Below are 6889 nucleotides of genomic sequence, written 5' to 3'. Positions count from 1 at the left end.
CCTACCTTCGGTGTTCCTGTTCCATCCTGCTCCAGTCCTTCTGTCCTACTCCAGTCCTGCCTCCGGTGTTCTTGTTCCATCCTACTCCAGTCCTGCCTCCGGTGTTCCTGTTCCATCCTGCTCCAGTCCTTCCGTCCTACTCCAGTCCTGCCTCCGGTGTTCCTGTTCCATCCTGCTCCAGTCCTTCCGTCCTACTCCAGTCCTGCCTCCGGTGTTCCTGTTCCATCCTGCTCCAGTCCTTCCGTCCTACTCCAGTCCTGCCTCCGGTGTTCTTGTTCCATCCTACTCCAGTCCTGCCTCCGGTGTTCCTGTTCCATCCTGCTCCAGTCCTTCCGTCCTACTCCAGTCCTGCCTCCGGTGTTCCTGTTCCATCCTACTCCAGTCCTTCCGTCCTACTCCAGTCCTGCCTCCCTTGTTCCTATTCCATCCTGCTCCAGTCCTTCCGTCCTACTCCAGTCCTACCTTCGGTGTTCCTGTTCCATCCTGCTCCAGTCCTTCTGTCCTACTCCAGTCCTGCCTCCGGTGTTCTTGTTCCATCCTACTCCAGTCCTGCCTCCGGTGTTCCTGTTCCATCCTGCTCCAGTCCTTCCGTCCTACTCCAGTCCTGCCTCCGGTGTTCCTGTTCCATCCTGCTCCAGTCCTTCCGTCCTACTCCAGTCCTGCCTCCGGTGTTCCTGTTCCATCCTGCTCCAGTCCTTCCGTCCTACTCCAGTCCTGCCTCCGGTGTTCTTGTTCCATCCTACTCCAGTCCTGCCTCCGGTGTTCCTGTTCCATCCTGCTCCAGTCCTTCCGTCCTACTCCAGTCCTGCCTCCGGTGTTCCTGTTCCATCCTACTCCAGTCCTTCCGTCCTACTCCAGTCCTGCCTCCGGTGTTCCAGTTCCATCCTGCTCCAGTCCTTCCATCCTCCTCTAATCCTGTCTCCTGTGTTCCTGCTTCAGCCATCCCTCCACGTTCCAGTCTACTGTTTTACTCCACTCCTGTCTCCTGTGTTCCAGCTCTGTCCTGTCATCTACACTTCAGTCCCACACTCCTACTCCAGTCCATCCTGAGCCGCCCCTCTCAGTACCGGCTACCGTGGTACTCGAACCCCTGGGCTTGCTCCTAATGGTTCCTGTATAGGGGTCGGTTCCACCTGGCAGCTCGCCCGGGGCCCCTCGGCGCCACGGCCCAGAGGGTCCACTCCTGGAGATTCCGGCTCCAGACCAGCCACGCTAACAGTAGCCTCCTCATATAGTATATGTAGCCCCCTCATAGAGTATTACGCAATCACCCCCATAGAATAAATATAATACAGCCCCCCATAGAATATAATGTAGCCCCTAAAGAAAATAATACAGCCCATCTCCCCATAGAATATAATGTAGCCCCCCAGATTATATACCACTGCCTACCCCATAGAAAATAATGTGTATAGCACAGCCACAAAGTATATAACACAGCCGACTAGTACGTAGTACAGCCCACATAGTATATAACACAGCCCCACATGGTATACAGAACAGCACCACATGGTGTATATAGCACAGCCCCACATGGTATATAGCACAGCTCCACATGGTATATGTTAGGCGTCGGGTTCCTGGTACTGCACAGCGGAAATCCCCAGCCTTGCCATCGGCGGTCTCCCATTCCCCTCCGATGATAGACTCTGAGACTTATGTATTTAGTGTATGTATGATGATGGATGAATGAGCCTGGTGACTGACGCATTATAATTCACACGTAACAGCCGGCGAACAACCGCAACCTGCTAACGTCACAGGTCATGGTGGTGTGAACCACTGCTTGCAATGTGTGCAGTGTCCGCCCTGATGGACGCCACTAACCAGCCAAACAACAGTGTTGGAAAGCGCACACATGGCACATGGCGCTACTGTAGCGGATGCTGCAGTAGCAGTGGCCAAGGGAGGCCAATACTGGCCGATGCCCTAGGCACTAGCGGTAGATGAGGAGCAACACTGTGGCGCTATGCAGTGTTAGAGCTAATGTGCTGACTCTAATTCCTAAACCTAACTCATGCGTAATATCCAAGGAGGGGCAAACGCACCTCTTCTATTATTTCATCTTTTTTTATTGGGTGCGTTCCGCCAGCCCGTAAGAGTATATAGGACAGCCCCACATGGTATACAACACAGCCCTACATGGTATATAGCACAGCACCACATAGTATGTAGCACAGCCCCACATGGTATACAGTACAGCACCACGGTATATAGCACAGGCCCACATGGTATACAGCAGAGCCCCACATGGTATACAGCACAGCCCCACATGGTATACAGCACAGCACTACATGGTATATAGCACAGCACCACATGGACTGCAAAGTTTGGTTGCTAAGGGCAACGTGTAGAAAGCTGCTCGACACCTAGCGTTAGCAAGGGAGGCTATGGATCGGCTGGGTTTGCGGAAAGATGTAGTTCCGGTTCCCAAAGGTCTGATTGGGAGAATCATTGGAAGATTCGAGAAGGTAATGCAAGACCTTGTGAATATCTCCAGTGTGGTGAGGGTGAGGATTCCTCCTGATGAAGACCAGATATCCTGTGGCGCCCCTGAGGCTCAGTCACCACAGAGGTACTGCACCTCCTCCTGAGGTGTGGTATCCCACCATCCAGGTAAGGTGGAGACTCCCAACCACACTCCAACACCTGCACCCCACACCACAAAGTAGTGTAGCAAAGCACCTTCGGCGGCTCCCTGCTTGGAGTGTAGCAAAGCACCCATTGATGGCTCCCTGCTTGGAACACGAAACATGCTGGGAGGTGGGTAGAGTTAGTTTACATTACAAGGAGCGGGAAGAGTTTAGGATTAGAGGTCAGTTGGTTAGAGAGTTGGAGAGAAGAAGATCCCTGGAGAGAGGAATAGATGGATGGAAGTGCTGCAGCAGATCCCAGTGACCTGGGTCTGCTGGATTGGGAAAGGAAGAGAGAGAGCAGCATAGACTGAAAGCCTGATTCTCCATAGAAAGAAAGACTAGTACGGAACGTGAGGAGTAAAAGGGAACAGAGGACGTGGGTTAGAAGAGAACCCTTCCTAGAAGTTCCAAGCGCAAGGCCGGGGCCCGGTCCCCGAGGTTGTATGGATACTAATGGTCCTGCAGCAGACACCGGAGGAATAGAAGTAGTGACCACTTTATTACCACACAAGACTTGGGGGCACAACAGCAACTGGATAGTGAGCCGGGACTTAGTAGCAAGAAGTCCCCGAAGCAGGCTACAGCTGTCTGCCGTACAAGTAGGGTTCATAAGAACATCGGACAGGAGGAACTCCAGTGTAACTCAGTACTAGGAGTATTCCATCTGGCCTGGAGGTTGACTGAGTCCCTGACCTGGAGGACACGGCACGGAGGCAGGCACCTGTTTGTACAACAGACTGTGAGTAAAGCTTTGGAACTACATGCCCTGGTGTCCTCCACTTATTCTTGCGCCAACCTGCCCAGCACTGCTACATCCCTTGCGCCTGACACTACACCATCTACATGTCACTTCACCTACTCTGCCCTGGGACTACAGCCCTGCCTGTGGAGGGCTATAACATCGCTGCTGCACCACACCATCTGTCCCAGAAGATCTGTCTGCAGCGTCGGCTTACATCTTCATAGCCAAACACCACAGTTGGCGTCACGACTTACACCTTGACACTGAACATTTACAATGGGCGCCCAGGGCCACGGGCTGGGTTCCAGCTACCGTGACATCTCCCATTGAGGACCATCGGGCCCGGTACCGAGTACCCCACTGCCCTGGGTGTGAGGGCGACCCAATCCAGTGAAGAGAGTAGGATTCCCATCATGGTGGTTGGCTCCGTGGCAAGCCTGAGAAACTTTCGGATGCTATTGGAGTATCAAGTGGCGTATAAGCAAGAGATTAAGCAGTTGAGGATGGACCGTCGGCGAATCAATAAAGAGGTATGGAAGACCAGGTGGCCGCCGCCTTCAACCCAAGATGTAAGGACCCGAACGATTCCTCCAAGAAGTGACATGGCAGATGGCCAAAGAATGTCAACAAGTGGTAGTTCGACTGGCAGGAAGACATTGAGAGACTGTAGTTCCTGTGAGATGCTGAATGAGTCAGACTCAGGCCAGACAGTAGGCTTAACTAAGACTTATAACCGTACCGACCGGGGGAGCTGGTTGGGGAATAGAACAAACAGGGAGAGGAATGTGGTGACCAAACAGTGTCTGATGACACTGACAGGCTGTGATTGGAGGGCCAAAGATCAGGGCCGATATTCTGACCGCTGGGAGCGGGGGAGACCTAACGTATGAATGAGGCCATATGACAGATGGAGACGGTTCTCTCGACCTGTGGAGCAAAGTGTAATGAGTGCCCAGTCTTGAGATCCTGGTGTAAAGGTGTGTGTTCAACCCCACAAGTTTGAACAGAGGGGGGAGGTATGTGGTGTAGTGACCACTGTGTTCGCTAGGGGGCGCTGTGTGGATGTCCTAGAAGAGAGGATGAATGGCAGAATACTGAATGACCGTTGTGTATGTCAAGGGGGGTGGCCTTGAGATGGAGACTTATGTGTGTGTTGATCAGCAGTGATACTGCTGAGGTGCTGTTTCAATGTGTCCGGGAGAAGTCTCCGGCACCTCCCTCCCCTAGCATTCCTCTAACATCCTGCATGTCCACACATCTATTGATGGAATTTATGTGAAATAAAGATGCACAGTTTTTCAGCTATATCGGTGAGTGCTGTATATTTCTTCTTTTTTCGCTTCACATTGAAATATTCATGTTTTTTCATGCAAGCACCTCCATTTTTTGACTGAATTACATGCCACAATACTTCAGATAAATAGCTCCGTCTGGTAATGTGGTGATTTGTGTGCCCTAGTATGCCATTCATCTGTTTGCTCTTTGCTGAGACTTATGTGTGTGTTGATCAGCAGTGATACTGCTGAGGTGCTGTTTCAATGTGTCCGGGAGAAGTCTCCAGGTAGCTGGGGAGACTAGTTACCTACAAATCCACCCAGGGGTGTGGTTAAGAACGATATTGTAAAGAGTGTGAGAATGGTTCAAGGACCTGTGATGAGGTCACAGCCATGTGACCCGTTGGGCGTGGTTACGGACCATATAAGGTGGCCAGGGTAGGTCACATGGGTGAATGCTGGGACCTGGTTGGTCCGTTTTGGAAGGCCCCATCTGGGAGAGATGGGGGCTGTCTTCCTAACAGCAAGGAATGCTGTGTAGAATGGCTGCACGTGCCTAATGATTCCCTGGAGCGAATGGACGTCTGCAGCATGATGAGGTGAAGCAATCATGAGGAAACCCTGACGTGGGTGAGATAACTCAGGCTGAAGAGCCTGTGTATGCCTTACCTGTGTGACCACAGGGGTTACAGAGCTGAACTCTGGCATGGACGCTATGCTGATGTGATGAACTTTTTGTTACTGCTGTGGGTTTATGATGCTGAATAAACCGCATGGACTATAATTGCTTTATGGAAAACCCGTTCCGGATCTGGTTTTGTGGCAGCTAAGCGAGTATCCCCTACTTGAATAACAGCGCTACCTTACAACTGCTTGAGAAATGTTCCTGTTGTTTGGACCAAAACATCACCTTTTGGGTTTATTAAATAGCTGTTTTTTTTCACTACAAATTGTGTGCTGCATTCAATTTTTCTGGATTTCTATAGATCTATCTATAGATCTAAAAATCCAAAAAGCAGGAACAGCACACCGGTTTTTCAGGGTTAAATGAAAGCTGTTTAATTAGGCCATAAGTGCGATGTTTCGGTTCAAGTGGCGAACCTTTTTCATGCCAATTGAACCGAAACGTCACACTTATGTGCTAAATAAACAGCTCTCATTTAACCCTGAAAAAATGGTATGCTGTTCCTGCTTTTTGGATTTTTGCATCATAAAGGTTTAGTATATGCCTTTGGGAGCTTTGCACGTGGACTCTCTTTTGTATTTTTGTGCTGCTCTATTTCTTGTCTTCAATATCTATAGATCTATCTATCTATTTATCTATCTATCTATTTATCTGTGTGTAAACATTATTCTTCAATGGAGTATGCAAAATAAGAGGTTGGACAAAGAAATTACATCACAACTTTTTTTTGTTAAATAATAGATCTTTAGTTAGCTTACAAAAACATATACAAATCCTCATGAAAAAAAAGCATGCAAACATGCAAATCCGCATAAAAAACGCATCAAATCCGCATGGATTTTTACCTGCGTTTTCAGCCAAGAGATGCAGATTATGTGCAGAAAATTCCGCAGGCAAATCTGCAACATGTGCACATACCCTTATTGTTCTTAATTAAACCATACTTTCAACCTCTGCTAATTCCCCGAAGCCCTTGCTCTCCTGTAATAAACATAAAATAATAAACCAACAATATACCATACCTGTCCATCGTTCTGTCCCACGCAGTAATTCATATCTGGGGACTATACAGTTTGCAACCTGGACGGTGCTAAGATGCCATCGTCTTGGCTGCAAACTACTGGTGAATGAATGAGATGCTGCCAGTGCAGCCTCAGTGACTAGCGGTGACATCACTGAGTCTGCGCTCCCTCACTGCCTTAACTGCGATGAATTTTTGAGCATGCGAAAATCTCAGTTGATTTTCCTATGCTCAAGAGTTCAGCGCGGGTCAGGTTGTCAGGGAGCGCAGACTCAGTGACATCACCGCTAGTCACTGAAGCTGTTCTTGCAGCCGGGCTGAACTGCTGTGACCTCAGGACCGGCATTTTCCCAGATATATATATATTTTATGTACAGTATATATATTGTATATAATATATATGTGTGTTTAAAGATTTTTTTTTTTAAAACAATGTGTAAAAGACAGAGAACTGCTGTATGTATAAGCTCATGTTAAAATCGCATTGCCTACGGATTGCATACGGATATCATACAGATGTTCCATTTAAAA

The sequence above is a fragment of the Dendrobates tinctorius genome, unplaced genomic scaffold, assembly GCF_039654945.1.
Source record: "Dendrobates tinctorius isolate UK_male_01 unplaced genomic scaffold, ASM3965494v1 ptg000270l, whole genome shotgun sequence".
NCBI lineage: Eukaryota > Metazoa > Chordata > Amphibia > Anura > Dendrobatidae > Dendrobates > Dendrobates tinctorius.
Note: the sequence above shows the minus strand (reverse complement) of the source record.